Consider the following 22303-nt stretch of genomic DNA (forward strand, 5'->3'; position numbering starts at 1 on the left):
ATGTAATAAAAACTCATATATATATATATATATATATATATATATATGTGTGTGTGTGTGTGTGTGTGTGTGCGAGCGCGTATGAATAATTATATTTTAACCTATGCTCGTTATTCTTCATGGTAAACAAGCGCTGTTGTAATACATACTGACAATATTTTGGTCTATAGATATTAGAGGATCTTCAAAAACATGTAATTTTTTTTAATTGCAAGGTCAAATTGTTTCTTTGATATGATTTCTAATTAATTGCCTTAACTCCTCACGACAGAGCCAATAATTTGTACCTCAGGAGTCAGATATCCAACAAATATTGTAGAAAAGTTTGATATCCAATTCTACAGCATAAATATTTTTCGGTGGAGAGAATTCTATTCTGCTACATCACCGGTCAACTGAGGTTCGTTGCAGGGACAGTGAATTCCAAAATAATATTTTGTTTTGCAGATTCTTCGAATGTTAACTTTTCTGTTCCAGCGAACTTGAATATATTTCTTCAAAGTATTTATTTCACAGGGCAAGAATTCCCTGGCATGATAACTTCCGCATAAACTTGCCTCCGACGGATATAATGTTCTCAAGGATGGTTATTATTATATCTTTATAAAAAATTGTGTGAAGAATTTTCACATTAAAATAACAAAATGCCAAAATTCAAGAAAAAAAGGATAAAAAAATCTGGTTGGAACTCGATTAGGGCTTACTTTTTTCATGTCTTGAGGGTTCTTTATTTTCAAGTAATATTAAAATTCTGAGCATTCATGACTCATATATTTCACTTAAAAGTATCGGGTATTAGGGTTATAAAAAAGACTTAAGAAAATGCTCATGTACGAAATTTCAAGAAAATGCCATAATTCTATAATATCCGGTAAAGGGTGACTTTGCTCCTCTTGGTCAGCCTTCAAAAGAATTCTACATTATTCCATCAGCAGTGTGTGCAGAAGCTCGTACACATCGCTTGTTCCAAATTTATGTATTTTGCTCATGATTTTGAAATTCACAACCAGTGCAAATTATCTAAAGGCAGTATTTGCCCTCACTAAGAAGGCTCGATAGAAAATCCCCCAAGCAATAAATTTTATAATTTGAAGTAAAATATTGTTTACGATATTATCTACTGGATCTCTGAATGCATATGAATGCAGACATTTAATTATGAATGCATGTACTTTATTAGTCCAATTACTTATATCTGTTATTTTTTCCTTATTCATTATATTTCCACATTCATAAGGAACAAGAAAAACGGAAAATGAACCATGGACAAACGAATAATGATTGATGCCACTATAATTGTATTTGCCAAAAGCCTTTTCTTTAAAGAGTAACCAAACATAAAGTCATAAGCAGCAGTCACGATCCATTCTACATACATGAATATTGTAATGCCTTTTCAAAGCGTTTTAACATCAAATTTCACGGCACACATTTGCGTTTTTCAGTTGCTAAAGGAAGCTCTCCTCTTCAGTAATTAGCCACATCTGCATACGTGTAATGACACAGGGATAAATAAATGTATCTCTCTTTTTAGAAATTTCCAGAGAAACTGTTACATTTTACACTTTGAACCATAACACCGAAGGTCACACACTGTCTTCATGCTGAAGACTACATTTCTACTGAGTGAATTAATTTGCTTGTCGGAATTTAAATAAAAGTTACAAGACAGAATGGAAGTACATGAAAACCATGCAGTATTAAAGGATGAAACAAGTCGAGTAAAATGATCAAAGAAAACATGAATCTTTTAAACGATGTAATTTAAAACACGCACATTAAGTAAAGAATTGGATGTGAAGTTGAATTTTAACATTATTTTTGTTAATGGGTCGTACTGACAATGTTTCCTTAATAACAACTCATTTAAAAATCTAAACATCTTTGCTGACAGCAAAGTCCCTTTTGAGAAAAATATCTAGTCTGTCTCTGATCTATTTGCAACTACCACAATGCGGAAGTCCTAAATATTTGGAAACATATCAATCCGAAGGATGCTACTGACATATGAGGAACTGTCATGAGAAAACTAAATGAGGTGGGAGTTAGTGGCTAAATAATATAGGCATTCATACATGCATTTGAAAACTTATGCTCGTGGTCTGTGTTGTGAACATTTCATTGACTTTCATTACTCAACAAAGAAGTTTCACCAACACGCGGCTCAGGTTGGCACACGTACAGAGAACAGACCCGGTTTTAATTTCCATAGGCGATAAGAGGGCGGAAGCTGATGGACACTGATGGACTGAATAATAGGTAGCAGTGAAGTAGAATAAGCCCTTTAGATTCTGTAGGTTCACTTATGCCTATATATGCTTCAGAAAAGGTTGAGCTCGATTTTGTATACATTTGGGCAGATAATGCTGAACCTAGACGAAAATCCTGAAAAAGTGTGGGAAAACTCCCACAATTGCAAGTTATTCATTTTAGCAAAAAGAAACAAATGAGCACTCAACTACAACTGCAAGAAATTCCGTCAACACAAGAGAGAAGCCATTAAACCAGGGAGACATAAAACTAAACCGACAGCTCCTGCGAACATAAAAAAGAACATGATTGGACTAACAATCACCAACCGTCTCTTAATCTGGAATCATTTGACAGCCATCGGTCATTGAGGGATTAAGAGCCCCTCCGCTGAAGGATCTGTAATCCGAAGGAATTCCAAGGACCCTCGGCCGTTCTCGATCGGTTGGAGATAGATTTGTCTCTTTGATTTACATAAGGTTGGGTGTTATGGACAAGTAGTAGTCGTAATGGTAGCACAAATTTCAAAGTTGCTAATGGTAGCAAGAGAGAGAGAGAGAGAGAGAGAGAGAGAGAGAGAGAGAGAGAGAGAGAGAGTTATGAAGCATCCTAGAAACTATAAATAACTTCCTCCCTCCACAATCATCTAAAAAGGGGTAACACTAGGTCATACGTCGATAAAAACGGAAACCAAAATTCTACTGGAGAAAGTGCTACAGCTTTTATTCTACTAAGCACTCTCAAAATGATGAAAAACAAGACGGCGAGTTTCGGTTCGTTGAGGAAATAGATGTTTGCTGATGCTTAAAAAACCTTCATTCGTCTATTGCAACCGTGAAAGAAAGAAAAAAAGATACGCCAACCTTTTCTCCAGACGGCGAAGAAAAAGTAACTTACGCTTCCTCACTCACTCCAAGGAGAGAGAGAGAGAGAGAGAGAGAGAGAGAGAGAGAGAGAGAGAGAGAGAGAGAGAGAAATTCAATTCTAATCGTAATAATAGCTCCTCCATCACAGCAGACTGTCTCATTCGTTCCTTGAAAAGGATTAAATCTATTCAAGTGGATACGAGAGATTATTCGACGGAATATCCCGGTAGCCCTTTCCATACCTTGGGGAATGAGGTGGAAGGGCGTACGGATGAGGCAGTGAATTGTAGCAGTGCATGGATGCTTTGGCTCAACCCTAACCCGGTCTTCCTTCTTGGAACCTTTACAAAAATAACTTGTTCAGTCAAAGTTCATACAATTGTTTTCACAGCACTACATAAATATATATTAATACACACACGAAATATATATATATATATATATATATATATATATAATATAATATATGTATATATATACATATATATGCATACACACACCACACATACACACACACACCACATATTATATATATAATTATATATATATATATATATATAATATAATATACATATAATAATATATATATGCATATATATATAAATATATGTATATATATATATATAATATATATATATATATATATATATGTATATGTAAGTATGTATGTATACATACATATGATTACATTTATAAATATATATATATATATATATATATATATATATATATATATATAAACACACATATATATGTATATACAGTATATATCTATATACACATGTATATATGTATGTATGAATTTATCTATCTCGTCCGTGACAAAACAAAGTAATTAATCCATTGGTGGAGGAATGATGTATCTTTTAAAAAGAGGGAAACAAAAATTCTAAATTCGTAAAAACTGGTCGGTCGCAAAAGTCTGCCGAATTATGTAAATGACAAGAGCGTCGTTTATTCTGTTAATTACACATTCATGCCTTAAAATTATTAAAAATTCATGCAGAGCACCACAAAGCATTTTTTGATGCCCTGTGGACCTGCGATCATTTACGAGGTTAGCGCAATAGAGTTATCAATGTACATCAGCATCCTAAGTATGTTTATGGAAAGTTGCATCACACTTCATACTACTTTATCAGTAAGATAGATATATTTTTCATTACTCTCCTGATCGGACACAGCAAATACTTGTTTGGTTCTGAAGCTACGAATTCGAGAAAATACAATTCTGATATCTATTAAAATGAAATTCGGACCACAAGTGAATCAGATAATACGTTGCTTTCAATCTATTAAACAAATGAAATTCTCTAGACGGCTTCTAAGGGTTTCGATATTTGAGATTCTGGTTATGTCATTATAGAAAATATTTCACAGATAAAACACTCAATAATGAAGGAGAATACACCTCCAATTTTGTCATTTAGTTTTAGTCTTATTGGGATGCTTTAAAATCATGTTGCGAAACAATAACTTTTTACGACAGCAGTCGCATGTTAAGAGTTCACTACAATAAATAACATTAAACTTTGTCAGAATGTAAAACTCCTAAGTACGTAATCTTTTATGCAACTAGATTACTGATTGAGAAACCCTTGTACTGCCTGGCAGAATTAAAGATATTCTTAGTATTAAAATACCATTACATATCTGAGACGAAAAGTCTTACAGCTTCTTCGCAAGATTTTGCATGAAGTTTGTCTAGGAAATCATCATATATATATATATATATATATATATTATATATATATATATATATATATTTTTTTTACATTCTCCAATTTTGCTTTATGTCGTTCAAAAGGGAATTTTCGTTTAGAATATTCGCTATGAATATTCAAAAACAAAAGTAAAACCTTCAAAAAGATATACTTTGGGCGAACAAGAAACAATGACTATAAAGTAGCTTACAATAACAGTTACAGCGATACGTTTTATAAACAAGAGAACTAAAGAATTAAATATTTTTAGAATAACAACCATCCAAATACTTTGCGATGTCGTTGCATAAACAAAATCTCAGTTTACTCCTTGTCGTTTTGTTACGGATTAAGTGGCAATATGAGTTCCAAAAATGCAGCAATAATAATCTCCATTTTCATCCAAGTTGCCATATTAAGAGTATTTATTACGCCTATGAAAAATTATGGTTACAAAATATTCTGGCATACTTAATTACAGAATATTTCATTCCATGCTACAAGGGCAGGTAATCAACATAATGTAAGTGATGTTATAAATAATTCATCTGTAATTTGTCCGAGGTAGTATACATTTCCGGAAATTATATTGAAATGTATTCTTCCAGTTAGATCATTTCCCTCACTTGAGATTCGTCAAGAGTAGCACTGATCACATTAGGTAAATTTTTGTCTGAGTAGTAACACAAAATAGGTATCATCCATTATGAACCTAATGTCGGAATTTCATTCTTGCCACATTAAGTCTCATCCATTTGGGATTCAGTAAATTCAGTTATTCAGTAAATTCATTTATTACATCTCATGAGTAGTTTCATACACCGGCGTTCATTTAAATTCAGTTTTTCTTTCATTGAGTTATTAACCCAATGGATTGGTCGATACTAATCTGTTGTATCGCAAGATTAATCTCATTCGCTTGGAATTCCCTGAAATCAGCTAATCCGTTCGCTGGAATAACTTCATACAATGGGTATTGAATGAATTGCCGAATTTCCTCTGGTGCTTATATGCCGAGTATATGGTCCGCTAACTTTTGACTAAAGCCGGACCATATTGTGCGTCTAAGAAATCAAGAGTGAAACTGGACAGGTACCAAAGGTAACGGGGCTTGCTGCCTATCATCTATTTTACTAACCTTTGTGGATCTAATCCACTTGGCATTGTTTGTTCATCTCAATCTGGTCTCAATACCGTATTCCATGTATCATCACCTACAGGCCTCAAGGGGTTGAAGGTACATTCCAGTAAAAGCCCAACCTTGCTGAATCATTAAACGCTGCTTCCTGGCTGGCATTACTGCTTCTGTCACCGCAATGTGAAAGAGATGCAACAATACTTAATTCAATTTTGAAATAAGCAGCCAGATTATGGAAAACGATTCGATGAAAATGAATAAATGATTCCTTTCATGGTCAATCATTTTATCGGGTTATATGATGCTGACAACTCCCATGCATTCCATTCATTTCTAAGTCGTTTGGGGTAAGTCACATAATCTAGCGTATAAGAAACATTTCATATCAGATTCGATTTTGCGTTATGCTCATTTCATAATATTGGCACAAGAACGATGGATGGAGAAGAGGTTTTTCTGGAACTAAGACAGCGCTGGTTAAAACACGAATTGCTTTCAAGTTATCGATGAAAATAGGTGCACTGATTAAAGATGATTTTCAGTGGTATACTGCACATAAGGATTGGTATGGATGTCTGACACAATTTCCTTCTTTTCATTTGATTTTCTATACATCTGTCGAATTATGAAGTAATTATGAATAAGTAAGTTATTAAAATAATAATAATAACAACACCAATAAAAATGAAGCTGGCCAAACGATCGACAAAAATAATAAAAGTTCACATTAAAATGCCCATGGAAACCGGTGATACAATCACTTTTCTAACAACAGTTATTGTATTTCCAATATTTACTCGCGTATGTGTAATAATGGTTTAATATTTTAATACGACGGTAAATAACGGCAGGTTGTAACTAAATCAGTGCACTATGAAAAGTGGCCAATAATTCCCATCTCATTACAAAATTTTGAAACATTCTTCCAAACTGATGAGAAAGATCAAAGAATGATCCCTCATTTATCACTGACCAATGGCGTGTTACAAAAATCGGCGGTACAGGTTACCGACAACTGCATGAAACGACCCACAATTAGGGTACAATGGACATGCAACCCAGGTGTGATGTTTACTGAAGAAAACAAGCAAACAGTGAACCCTGATGACTTACTATTCACTGTGTTTACTTAATAAGTTTCTTGGAATAGTTTTCGATTCCTTGTCTAATTGATTTAATTTTCTGTACAGACGCAAATGGATAATAATTGCTCAAAATCCCGCAAATTCACTGTCATTGCTTTGGTTATTTATGAACACTTTCCAACTTTCATTTCATATCACATGGGATCCCGTGCAAATTTTCATGAATAAGGTCCTAAACATAAAAACGTGAAATAAACACGTACCCTAGTGGTTAACAAAATTACATGACCTTTCGTGCTGCATGAATTAATGGTGTTTCTGCCCTGGCTGTCATTGTGCAGACGGAAGGCAGACTTGCCTTTGTTTTCAAGGAACCATTGTTCCTATGTATAGTTGTCGGTGAACCTCATTGTTCATATGCATGGCTCAGGGTCAGGGTTTACTTTTTTTTTTTTTTTTTTTTTTTTAAATCATCTAGGCCTTATGTTTTTGATACATGTCATTTTTACCATAGTTGTCGGGAGGTTCTTACAGGAGTAGTGAGCTATCTGCCATTGGTAGTGACTGAAGCACCCAAATAAACGATTTTTGGAAGGTAACACGAGTTTATGAGTGACGTCCCAAGGTCAAATTACACCTGTCATCCGCTATTATAGTATTTTATTATCGTCAATACTTTAACATTTAATTATCACTATCCTATTGCACTACAAAACTACGAATTTCGAAGACAAATACAGTAGTGAATAATGAACCAGAGAACTAAATAAATTCATAATGTGGATCAGCTTCATTATCCATAAAATAAATATCTGTACAATAATTACCCCATGATACGTTTCTATGCGGATGGGTTTCCTTATCATCATTAATATTATTCCTAATGAGCAAGCAGTCTTATGAATTTATTCAGTTGGCGTACATCTGTAGGAATCAGTGCCATCTAATAAAATTTTAGGCCGAGCATTGGACGAGGATATGGATTCTTTACTGTAAACGCATTATTGGAGAGTAATACCTTCTGACTTTCCTACAGGTAAATTATCAGTTCTTCACAACTATTGATAGGAATAGTTACCAAAGCAAGCAATATATATCATAAATAAAGGGCCACTTATATCCTAAAAGTTGGCCATTCTTATGCTAACAAATATAGGAAAGTTATTAGCCATTCTACTGAAGTTTTAAACTGATCAGATTCACTGCATAAATATAACAGTATATTACCTTGATATGCACACAATGGCTATGCATGCGAAACTATTAGAGAGAGAGAGAGAGAGAGAGAGAGAGAGAGAGAGAGAGAGAGAGAGAGAGAGAGAGAGAATGTCTGCACACTGCTTTTGTGGATTTCTGCAAATCTTTTTCTTTGTGTGTATGTGAAAAGTTTGGAGACCTGCAAAAGGTCACTAGCGGTGGCCAGTCTGAAAATAATCTATTTACGAAGCTGTAAAAAGTTCATAATATGTAGGCTTACAGTGCAGGTTTTTTTTTCTTTTTGAGAAGTCAGAGAACGGTTTTTCACTCGAATTATTATGCCTATTACATATTTATCTTATCAACCCTGGTAACCAAGTAAACGTGTTTCTAGTTAACTATTGCATTTGCTTGGGCATAACGAATATTTTTGAATTATTATGTGAAGGAAAGAACAGGATAAAATAAAATAAAAAAAACCGCTGCTGAATATAACACACTTTTAAGTATGAATATTTGAATTCCCCGGAGCACCCCAGCCTCACATTGTTAATTATTTTCTAATAGTCTAAATAGGATTTGTATCGAATGAATTATTGTTGCCATTGATCTGTATGAAATCATGTTATGAATTTAGCAAGAAAAAATTCACAGATAGACACGTTGCCACATAATTATATACCTTTAAACCTGAAAACGTTCTTATGCTTTACTCTCCATGTTTAAGGGGTAGCTTTTTGGAGCGTTACCAAGGATGGTGATTTACCTGGGAATGATGCGTACGGTTGGTCTTTTAATATTTGCTAGACTTCTCTAGTACTAAGCGATTTCTAAACAATTTTGGGCTAGGGCTGGGAATAGCAACCTAACAATATTTGCAAAAAGGAACATTTTATTTAATATATTATTATAATACTATATATATATTATATAATATATAGATATTATAATACATATATATATATACATAAGTGTATAATATAGTGTATATACAATACATAATTAATATATGGGGTGTTATATATATATAGATTATATTATATATATAGTATATAATATATATATATATATCTATCTATATATATATATATATATATATATATATATATATATATATATATATAATCATTAAATGGAAGAGGACACAGACACATATATATACATTTAATCTTAATAAGTCGTCTTGCCTAATAGAAATGGTTACAGAGAGAGCAAAACACAGTTAATGGCAACTAACTCATATGAGCGTTTGTTTATGGAACATAATTATTAATTTAATCGCGTGAGATTAAACTTGATATGCAATGCACATGCATTACATCTGGTCAGGAAATAAATGGAAACAGCATAATCATTATTCTTTTGCCTTGAAGGCGGCGATGAAGTTTATCAATTAGTCTCTTGTAAATGGAAAATGAAATTGCACGACTTGCGTTTCAAAACAGAATATACTAATACGGGTCCATAATAATATTAATCGCAGTGATAATGATTAAGAAGGCGGTAAAGTAGGTAATAAATAATAATCATAACCAAAATAACGAATGGTCTAAAAAGAGGAAAACTGAGATATAAATCACTGGACCACCGACATTTTTGTTAGACTCGCCAATCAAGGACAGACCATCTCTTAAGAGTCTTGACATTTGTCAAAAGTTGAACTGTCGTAGTACTTTAAAAATGCCTCAACTCTCCCAAACTTGGTCCACGGGATTATCTTCACCTCGAGAGATCTTCTGAATTATTTACTCATTCATTTGTTTATTTATTCATTTATTTGTCTGTTTTGGAAGAGTGGTTGGTCGACGGATCGTTGTGAAGCGAGGTCTTGTCTTTGCACGATGACCTGGATAATAAAATGCTTGCTGCGGGATCGCTTTACGACTGAAGATGTGCCTATAACCTGTGAAGGAGTCGTGTTATGAGTGAATAAATTCATTTTATGTGATTGTTAATGCCCTGCTGAAGAAGTCGCGTGAGACCACAAGTACTGGAGGACCACTAAGAGTCCTACAGTCTCTCTCTCTCTCTCTCTCTCTCTCTCTCTCTCCAAAATTTCTAGAAGATAAAAACATTCTGAATTGTAAACCTTTACGACGTCGGAAAGAGAAACAGAAATGTCAAATCTATTACCTAGATATATATATATATATATATATATATATATATATATATATATATATATATATAAATTAAAATTAACCCAAGGTATTGATTTCAGTGACAACGACAGCTTCTTCGTGGAAAGGGAATTATCAGCCTCTCTTCCTTTCTTCCTTCCTTGTTGCGTAAAGGAAGTGGTAGGAGCCGATCGATAGAAGACGCGAAAAGAAACGGCCTTCCGGAGAGAGAAAAAAATATTCAGTCCGAGAGACATTTATCCCACATTAGAAAATTATGCTCTTACAAATGCCGTAGTGAACCGCTAACTCTGGTTTATTGCAACCGTGGCTCACGTTTGTCAGGTCCGTGGAAACCGTCTACCAGTCAACCCATCTATGTATGGGTGTCACCGTCCTATGAAGGCAATAAAAAGGACCTCGTCCTAAAATACATGTCAGGGAAAAAGGGAAACTATATACTTTAGATGCCGGTACCTTTAAGAGCGGGAAAAATACAGGGTGTCCATAAAGTCCCAGTACCATTACAATATATATATACTTGTAATAGTACTGGGACTTTATGGACACCCTGTATATATTCGCACATGCACGCACCTTCCGCCAGTACTTCGCATTTTGGGAGTGATGACCTAAGGAAAAAACTAATGCTACCAGCACTACAGTTTATGATCTATGATGTATTAGAGAGAAACTAAGTACTTTATAAATAATCTAATCATGAATCACTGCCATGTAAAATAAAAAAGTTATTTAATACAGAAGCCTAACCATCCAAACAAAAAGTAACAGAAAATCGTTTAGGAAAAAGTTGTTTAGGTTTAACTTGGATAAGGTAAAAATTTTGTAAAGCACTCAGTAATGACGAATTATCAATGATCACATAAAATCTTCAAGGGGTCATCTAAGCTTTGTGAACTTTCCCTTTACCCCTAAAACTGCCAGTCTTATTTCAGACAATATTTTCATTTCTGTCAGAGAGTAAGGAAGCTATTTAGATGAATGAAATGATGTACATATTTCTTGTGCGTACCTAATCCTTATAGCTTTGGGAAACACGATGAACATGTGTCTTTTCTCCGATCCCCACTCTAATCTATATTTCAGTATTAAATTTGATAATATGTCTGTAAACATTATCGCGTCACCTCCTGATTCACCTCATTCTTATTATCGTTATTATTGTCAGGTCTTTGCTTCGTAGAGGCAACGGTAGCAATTCACAATAACAATGAAATTCATGTGCTTTTCTCCTCTTTATTTAATTTTTTAGATTTATTCCAAATTTCTTCTTCACTATTTTCAAGTTTTGACCAAATTAATATTGGGAAGTCTGAACGGTAACACATTTCGCGGTAAGTGGACAAAGCGCTGATTGTCAAAAGAGGCACAGACGTCCGGCAAGTTTGAGGCAGAAGAATAACAATGGAAATTCCCGAGGCTTACGAGTCAGATTCTCGACTTGCCTTCCTCGAACCTTGTGCAGTAATGAAAACAGATTTCCGTGCTGTACAACACTTCCCTTTGCCCAGTGCTAATGTTGACGAAGTCAGCGGTATTAGATCGTCAGCAGCGCCAGTCACTAACCATTTTTATTTAATAAGCGAAGTCCAGTGATGGACATAACTCGTTTAATTTTCCCAGTTTCTGATGAATTTTCTATTTACCCTGTATAAATGAATAGTTACATGTTAAAATGCAAAACAAGTCGAAGTAGAAACCGCCATCAAATCCTACGTACCACAGGATTTTGGGATTCGTTTATTGCACGACATATATCATAAAGAATTTGATCATAACCGTGATTATCAATGCAGTGGGACACGTCAGCCCTTTCACTTCAAGATTACAAGAGCCTACAGAAGACTGAGCATAAAATCCAAAAGGGGAAATAAGTGAACGAAATCTAGAATAACGTATTTGGATTAAGTACAAAAGAAAGCTATTTTATTCTTTAACACAGAGAATAATATTTTATAATAAAATGTTTCTTAGTATCGTAGATTTTTGGATTGATCACTCTCTTCGCAGGAATGGGTTCAAGTCCTATGCGGCAGGAAAGTGTCCTCATTGGTGTCCTATTTCGGATTTTAAGACGGTCAGTGGGAAGCAACACAGAAGATAAGACGTCTTAACAACATTGCAACATTTACAAACACACTTAACACACATATATATGTGTATACATACATCTATTTATATTCAATTCTCAGTCATTAAATTGCTTCTGGACCCTTTATGAAATGATCAGATTTACCGAAGGGGAAAGATAATAGAATTACGCTGGGGACCCCAAAAAACTAGACGCTAAATGTTATTTAAAAATGAGAAATCAGACGTAAGTTGATTATCTCAGAAGCCACTCAAGGAACCAGATCACACCAATGAAAATGTTTATTTTATTTAGAATAGCAAAATATAGAAGAAAAAGTCTATGACGCTATGCGAAAATGGGGTAAAGGAAAAAGGCATGAAAGAAAAAGGATTAACGGTTAAAACAGTAAACTTCAAGAAATAGAAGCAGAAAGGGATAAGATGTAGTGAAAGAAAGGCAAATAACATAAACAATGAAATGAGGGTAAACGACAATAAGAAGTTAAGAAAAAACAAACGATTAAACTAGAAGATCATGACGGAAACAGATATTCTCTTAGAGAGAAAAAAAAAATCAAAAGAGGAAACTTACTGAAAATTACAAGTGTAATTTGATATGTTTTTGGCGTCGAGACAATCAAGATGATGAAAAATTACAATGACCTTTAGGGGTGATAATAATAAGCTGGATAACAATTACCCAAGATCACATGAACAGGACGGTGAGAAATGAAACCTGATCCAGATTGGAAAACTCAAGTATTGGAAAAAGCATTCATATCTAATCGGGAAGGAAGGGGAGGAATTAGTGGAGAAGAGAAAAGTAAACCAATTTCAAACGAGAGGAGGAGCAAAAATGTGAGAGAGAGAGAGAGAGAAAGAGAGAGAGAGAGAGAGAGAAAAAGAACTCTTAAAATGTTATTTTTTTGGGAAAGAAAATAAGGAAATTAAAGATGACGGAGCATTAGAATCCGCGAACTCTAAGCTCTTTGCCTTACTTTGCAGAAGAGTTTGCTTTCATCGATTCTAGTCGGTTTTTCAAAAGACTTGCTTGCTTGGAAGGCTCCTCAGCTATCAAAGGCGGAAACACCAGAGCCATTTCATATTTATATGCGGAGAGAGAGAGAGAGAGAGAGAGAGGATATACTGAATATATTATAAACATTTTCACCTCGTGGAGTGAAAATGGCCTCGTACATGCCCTACCGTTTTGACGGTACAACGATCAACCCCGTCTAGTTTTTCTTGAGTATTGTTCATCTCTCATCCCTAACTGCAAATCACAACAGTCGTCTAACAACTAATTACATACTTCACTGCTTGGGTCAACAGAGGCATAATGAAGTTTAGAGAAACGTTTCGAAATTCGAACACAGATTGTTCAGTAATGAGCTAGACGCGCAGTCACCAAGTTACGAGGCCTTACAAGAAAAGCATTGAAAATAATCTTTACATTGTTCTAAAATACGAGTCTCTCCCTGTTTGATATTAGTGACGATAGTATTGAGTAATGCGCTTAATCTCAGTCTTTTAGTTATCATTCCTTCCAGATGCATTGATGACATTCCGGGGATTTTGATTTTGCAGCTATACTTAAAAGGTATCCTCTTACTATCAACAATCCTTAATACCACATCAAACGCACACAGCACAGCACTTCTCCTGACCTATGAAAGAAGATGAAAGAACTTGATGAGACATAAAGTTATAGCATTCATATGAATAGATCATTGCATATACAGACGCCTTTTCAATTGGGAAGATTAACACTTCGCCTACACAAAACTGAGAGAAAAGGAAAGACCACATTGTCTCTAAATAACAGTATCTTTTCAGTCATCTTAGTCATAAACATCAAGGCCTCCTTAAAGTACTCACCACTTTGTAATATCACATAAGTCTAGGACCTGAATTATTCACTTTCGCTCTTCCTCTTGAACACTGTCCAAATGGAGCCAGGTCTGTATTTCATTGGTGAAGGACCATTCATCTCTTTATAATGTCACGGCTAAATTAAAGATTAATGCACTAACAATTGCAAGTAATCGATGGGCCATATCTTGCACTTTCCAACATGGATGGCTTTCTACATGAAACTTTTTAATTTCTGACAATATTCTGAAGACTAGACTACGCATTGGGAAGTTAGATAATAATTCCGTGGCCTAAAAATCATAATTTACTATGTAAACACTCGTTTCTGGAGACTGGATAATAAATCCTTGAAAATGAACCCTGTTGATGTTCACGAATCTCCTACCCTTTGAGGCGAATATGAGACAGAGAAACATTAGCTGATTGGGGCAAACCCAGAGTAAGATTTTTTTTTTCTTTTTTAAGAAATGCTCTACAATGAAGAGCATACTTACTTTCACATCCATAAAGTGCAGAATTTGTTTTTTGCGAAATTTAAATTATGTAACAAATAACATATCAATGGTTTTTCCCAGTTTCGATATCATTTCTAACTTTGCTGATATTGCCATGCATAACCAAGTATTTTATAAAACAGTGTCGTTATAACTTTGCTCTATATGCATCAAAAATCTTCCTGTAAATCTTCTAATTGCAATTTCTGCTCTTCCAGGTTGCAGTCTTTTGATTAAATTGTTAAGCCTTTTTTTCTTTTAGTCGTTTATAGGATCAAGAAATCGGTCAATTGTATCGTCACTTTTCAAAGGAGTGAATGTTGATAAGACCACATACTAAATGACTAACATTAAAGCTATAAATATGGATCGCAGGAAAAAAAAGGCTATATCAGTTATGTCATTCCCTCTTTTTATCATCTATTCTCCTTTGCCTTGTTCTTCTTCCAGCCACAATAAAGAAATCACTCTGAGAGGCAATTATTCCATTCACCCACTAGACAAGGCTCCTCCTGGAAAAGGAGGAAGAAAGATGGCGAGGTGTCAAGGATGTCACCACATAATTCTCCAAAACAGAAGAAGGGGGGAGGCGGCCCTTGCACACCCCCTGACAGGTACGAGGCCAATAGGCACGGGGGAGGTGGGGGTGGATGGGTGGTGATCTCTGGGATATAGGGAACATTAGAGGGACGATATACAGATGGAGGGGAAATGGGGAAATTTCAGGGGATTATCGATTGCAGAGAGAGAGAGAGAGAGAGAGAGAGAGAGGAGAGAGAGAGAGAGAGATTACTTGATGCTGCCTTTGACTTCGCGTCTGTGTATGGGTTTGGCAATACTTTAAAATCAAATGGATATTGTTCGTAAGATATCATAATCCCATATTATGCTCTTCTCTTGCTGGAACAGTCAGCTTATTATGTCTTCAATCTTCAAGGATCGTTTTATCTTCAAAAAGAAAGTCCTTTTAAAAGAGGTTTCCTACGAGAATGTCTAACTATTGTTTCTACCGCTTGCTCTTCTAGAAATGGTCGTACTATTACAGTGGTTAGTACAAACGGCCTTCAAGTTCTTTTACCCTAGAACTGCAGTACACTCTTCCAGGAAGTGCTATTGATGATTATGTTTTTGAGATATGAATGCTTTAAAGTACCATGCGCCATTACCTTCAACTTTATTTGACGTACTTATTTTCTATAATAATTACTTAATCATTTATTCCAGTATCTTTTAATACACATGAGCATAACAATCTGTGAAAGTAAGATTGCGCAGTAAATTACTGATTATTTATCAAACTCAGAAGCATGTACGCCAAAAGGTAAACAATCTGAAGAAAATAACCTCATGATGTCCATCCTTACAGCAAGTTAGCATGAATAACTTTGCGTCAGTGGGCAACTTCTAAAGATGATTCCCCTTAAATCATATCCTCAGATTCTCAAAACATATTCCTTTCAGAGTGAAACAGATCCTTATAACTTTACAGCAACATTCAATAACTTGATAAAAAAAATTTTTTGCCAGAACTAGGTGCTTTAGTTTATTCATAAGATCGTTAAAATTTTCAAATATCCCTTGAACAAAAACACGTCTTAATGGTCATGAATGTAATCATTTTTCAAATTAGGTCTTCAGACCTAACTACATACTGCTATAATCCGAATTTGCATTAAAAAAAATCTGACAAGCCTCGCAGTAAATTTCACTAAGTCATACTTAAATGTAGTCAACGGTTTTTCTTCTTTTATAATGAAAACAGTATCTCCTAAAAACATGTCAACTATTTTAGGGACACGTTTTATAACTTTTCTGTACCAAAATATAGCCCATACATCGGTTGCAATTGGTTTTCATGGTCGAATTAGCTCCTTTTGTTAACCTACCGAACAAGAGACTTCTTTTGTGAATGCAGATCAGAGCGTTTTCTATCGATTTTAGGCGAGCGACTTCATTGAAATGACTGGTACGTAACTCCAAGAAGACTTTACGATTCCGAAAGAGCCTTTCCTAGAATGACAGAATCACGATGGGATAATGAACAATTTTGATCTAAAGGTAATTTTGCACCTTACTGGCAGAATACTAGGAGTTTCCCCGCCTAAAAACTGGCTGTACTCGTACATGGGCCAGAACTGTTGTGGATGAAAGCATAGTAGCTTTAGAAATACAGTAGTGAGTTCCTCACGAAAAATTGTCTTTGTTTTATGAAACGAATCCGGAGCTAGAGACGTGAGCAATATGAATATTATATACAATTATGTTACCGTGTAAATATTAAGGCATACTACAGGATTATGTGAAAGTGAAAACAGTTCAAAATCTTCTTGAACGGTGTTTTAACACGATATTTCGTGGTTCAGTTGACATGACTTTTTAGACTAAGTTTGAAAGTGAGCTGAAACGGAGTGTCACAAGGTAAGCTATCCCTGGAAACCGGCCAGTTATCGGTCTGGCTCCTTGTACAAATGACTAATTACCTTAAAATGTAGAGAGCCGGCCCTATGAAAGAAGCAGTATCTCGCACAGTTCTAATAAAAAAAAAAAAAAATCTAAAACGTCAAGAGACACGAGCACCAACCCTAAAGAAAAGATCGGGAACATGTGATGACAGTCCCTATTTGGGCTGGGAGGAAATATTCGGGGAATGAATGCGAATTGGGGAGGGAGAAAGACTGAGGATAAGTATGATGACAGATGGAAAATCACAGAAGGGAGAGCGAGGGAGAGTTGAGTTGTTACGTAACAGAACAGACTGCTGGTGGCCTTAACCACTTTGGATGAAAGCCTAATCACTGTTCCCATTAAAAGAAAAAAAAAATCGTTCGAAAACGGCAAGAAATACGGACACAAAACCTAGACAAAAAGATCGGGCACATGTGGTTTCAAAGGCTCTGTCTCGTGATAATGATCATGATGATAAATCCTACTTAGGCTGGAGGGTGATGATTATAGTGGGGTGGGTTAGGTAAAGGGGTGGGGGTTGGGTTCAGAAAGGTTGAGGATAAGCATTACGGTAGATGGAAAATTATGGATGGGACACCAAAAGAAAGGTGAGATGTTAGTGGTGAGATCCGGCGGCTGCTGGTGACCTTAAACCATCTTATATGATTTAAATTACTGATATTAAGGGTTTAAACGTCAAGCCTGACCATTCATTTGAATGCCTTCTTTTCGCTTCCAGTCTGCTTAGTTATTGTTGTTTTCGCTCGATCTTAGTTTCTAATTGGTTTTCCTCGTGGATATTGGAGTTATGGTTTTATTTAAGTAACTTCAAATTGCTATTCTCTTACTGGTCGTTTGCTGTTCTTACTTCCCCTCGTAATTTACGAAAATTGACCCTATACGGTTTTATGCTTCTTCCAACACCCACTCCTCTTTATGTCGATCTGCCGTTCCCTTAAAGACGCATCGTGTATCTTTTATTTTAATCAGATTCCCAAGCAGCCTGGAAGAAGAATAATCACTGAACTGAAAATATGACCATAAGGGCAGTGACCCATCGATCTGCAATTCCGTGTAAAATGTTGCATGTGTGGATTAATGGAATCTTTCAAATACAGAAGCGTTGCCCCTTTCTGAGCCACTGGTGTGAATCCTCATCAAAATCTTCGGCAGTTATCAAAAGCTCTATATCAAAAGCTGAGAAGAGCTTCCATAACATAACTCTTACATAGTACACTTTTATTCATCATGTGACTTAGTGCTTTATTTTCGTTAAAGTTGCCTGAACTGTAATCAATTATTTCCTCCGAAATGTATCTCCCTTTGCACGGATCTAATCAATGTAAATATCCTTCATACGTTGGTTATATAAAATGCGAACTGTTTATAAATAGGCAATAAGTTCGAAAACATTAAAGTCAATGAGAGCCTCATTTGAATGATCCACAACGTTTAACAAGAAGTCTTTAGTGTCATCTGAATTTCACATGATAGCTATATAAGCCGTCAGCTCGTACATAATTCTGTTTGCATCTACAATTTTCATAGAAATCACATCGGTAATGCATGTTCCACTTTTACTTATATTCTAATTAATGAATATGTTTGTCTGAACTGTTAACAGCAGCGCAATAATAAACTTTACTTCAAATGAGATAGTGAAGCATGTCTGGCAATTATACACTGCTATGAAAGTAAAATTTCTATATACTGCAACATCCCCGCAACATGGAGCTACTTTAACGAATTTTAGAAATTCGGAATTAACAAAATCTAATCACATTTAATTTATAAGTTAGGTACATGAAGGATATACTAAATGATTAAGCAGTTGTTGTTCATAGAGTCTTTATTAGCCGTGACAAATGATGGAGAATACCCATTCACTAAGTATCAACAGGGCCATCTATCTTTTGGCAATGCAGCGAGCTTCCAGTCCCGAGGGAAATTTTCACCAAGTGGATGTTGGCACCGACGAGCAACATTGGAATGGAAATGTGAGATAACTTCTGGTGCCAGAGAAGTAAAGACAAAATATGAATATTACTGGCTATATTATATCCAAGGTACCTCAAAAATGGGAATTTCTTCGCTTGCCAAAGATAATTAACACATTTCACTAATTTCAAATTAAATATTTTGCTTTAATAGTAAAGTCACAGCGCAATAAAACAGACCTCAAAACTATTAGTACACTGATTCCTCTCCAATGTATTTATGCATTAATAAAACTGTAGGTTATACAAACAACGTACATTCAGACCAAGGCTGCTACGGATCTTTCTTTAGTACCGCGTATATTTAGCAGAGGAAAGAATACACCAAGTAATCATTACCGATTCTTATCTCTTCTTTTGCGAACGCGAATAGGGAGAAACGACACTAACCTTCCCTTCCTCCTATAGAAATGTAATTTTCCTAACAAAACATCATATAAATTCTGCTATTTCATCCTAGAATGTTAATATTTACGAATCCTCCGTTTTACTGAAGGCTTTGCCTATAAAATTTTGAATATACAATTTTCATTTTGCATGGAGTGTACATCGATTTTCATAAATGGTACGATATTAAATAACAAAAGTGATGCATCTATATATATATATATATATATATATATATATATATATATATATATATATATATATAGAATATATATATATATATATAAGTCTATCACATTTACCGTGATTCACTGCCAGCCCTGGAATTGAGAGGTCGATGGTTCGCGTCTGTCGATCGCCAATTCTATTATCGCTTAATAAATTCCCCCTCGGTTAAACATATATAAAAATATATTAATTCCGAGGTAGAGCGAATTAGATATTAAAGGACATTTGTAGTTCGATATATACTATATATATATATATAGATATATTATATATATATATATATATATATATATATATAAGAGACCTTTCCTTACAGGTATCATTCACTTTCGCTCATAGGTACTTGCTTATATAGAGATCAGGGTAGGAAATGCTTCAGGAATACAAAAATTTGATTATTGTACTCCAACTCATAAAATTCATATTCGTAGCATCAACATCCAATTCATAAAACCCACTATCGAATAAGAAGAGGAAGGAATATTACTACGAACGGCATCTACTCCATTTCCTTAATAAGATCTAGTAAGGTTCTGCGCAGCAGTGCCACTCTACCTGCCCATCAGTATAATAGCTTTATGGGTACGTGGCTGATCGAGTTAAGTACTCTTCATCATTTGATAAGCGACCTCACGATGCTCGTGGTAGGCACGATCTCATCTTGTATAGCATATCTGACACTTGGAACGCCAGAGAGAGAGAGAGAGAGAGAGAGAGAGAGAGAGAGAGAGAGAATATTCCTTTTTTTTTTTTGTAATAACGGATAAAAATTTGCCCAAGCATTGAATTGCTTATATACTTATGATTGAAAGATGCGCGTAGTAAAAACATATTCAAACATTAAGTGTATTTACATACATGTATATATATGTGTATGTATGTTTATTTGTAAATCAATACATACATACATACTACAATAATACATATTTATAGTATATAAATATAATATATATATATATATATATATATATTATAATATATATATATATAAAGATACCCCTTTATAAAAAAAAATACTGATGAAAACACTGTAACATTCATCCATTAACTACTGAATCAAAGCTGGATCGGATTTGACGAAAACTTAAATAATTTTAACTCCATCATGCCATTATGCACAAAAATCATCGAATGCATGCCAAAATTTTGAACACAATGCTCCACTCACTTTTCCTTGCATGCAAACTTAGATAAGACTTCAGGATATCAAGGGCCTTACGTTCTAGTACCATACCAAAATGATTAATAGTTAACCATGATTATTGTTTTTACTGTTCCTGAGAAATCAGCTGTTATTAATTACAACAGTAATAAACTCTTACCTATTGCTTTTATAGCCAGAAGTTTTGAAGCTTGAGGACCATCTCCAAGACTACTCTGTAAATATAAGACATAACGTTATTTGAAGTGGCGTGATGCAAATTACAAGTTGCAGAAGCATGGAAAAGAAATACAAACCAAAAAATTAAACTGATTATAAATGGTAACTATAAGTCAGTGCACTAGGTTTATGCAAATTACTTTAACGGTGATAATGAGCAATATGACTCTATACATTAAGAACGTAGTAATATGCAAATTTACAGATATTTCATATTTCAGGCTTAGTGGTACCTCTCTCTCTCTCTCTCTCTCTCTCTCTCTCTCTCTCGTCTCTCTCTCTCTCTGTATATATATATATATATATATATATATATATATATATATATATATATATATATATATATGTATATATATATATATATATATATATATATATATATATATATATATATTCCGAAAACTCGCTCTCAATTACTAAGACACACACATACGATCAAACAAATACATTAAAAGTGCCGTTTATTATTCCATACAACCAAGTACAAGTGTTATTATTCATTGAGCAAGCAAAACATTTGCCCATAGCTGGGATACGAATTTAATGTGGCGAAGAGTATTAGGAAGAAAGCCTAAGTCAAGCTCTTGAAACAATTTATCAATTAGAAATATAAAAAGGAATATTCGAAATTCAAATTAATTTCCACATCTGATCATAAAACCAACATAATTTATCAAATCACGTTTTATGCACAAGAACGAACAGAACATTTGTTTGTCTGTAATTTATTTCCTCAATGATGATGCCTGATTATTCCAAATAAAGAATTAGACGTATTTAATAGAACCATCTCTCTCTCTCTCTCTCTCTCTCTCTCTCTCTCTCTCTCTCTCTCTCTCTCTCTCTCTCACTGAGGGACCTGGGGCAACCCGAACGAACTGTAAGGTCTGTAAGGTAAGGTCTCTCTCTCTCTCTCTCTCTCTCTCTCTCTCTCTCTCTCTCTCTCTCTCTCTCTCTCTCTTTTTCACTATTTGATAACTTACGAACCCCAGAAAAAATGTATTTCTAAAGCATCCTCTATATAGCTGCATTCAAGTTATCAA

At 34.6% G+C, this 22303-nt stretch overlaps 1 protein-coding gene across 5 annotated transcripts in view; it reads right to left on the bottom strand.

Moving 5' to 3' along the window:
* The window catches only part of LOC135208447 (uncharacterized), a 683342-nt gene that overhangs the window by 90586 nt on the left and 570453 nt on the right, over nt 1-22303 (bottom strand). For 3 of the 5 annotated variants that reach the window (XM_064240636.1, XM_064240635.1, XM_064240637.1), the window contains one exon: nt 21202-21256. The exons of the other annotated variants lie outside the window; for them this stretch is intronic. The gene's annotated coding sequence lies outside the window, so the exon portion shown is untranslated. The remainder of the gene's footprint in view (nt 1-21201; nt 21257-22303) is intronic. 5 annotated transcript variants of the gene reach the window in all.

This window comes from Macrobrachium nipponense, chromosome 35, assembly GCF_015104395.2.
Source record: "Macrobrachium nipponense isolate FS-2020 chromosome 35, ASM1510439v2, whole genome shotgun sequence".
In the NCBI taxonomy this organism is placed as follows: Eukaryota; Metazoa; Arthropoda; class Malacostraca; order Decapoda; family Palaemonidae; genus Macrobrachium; species Macrobrachium nipponense.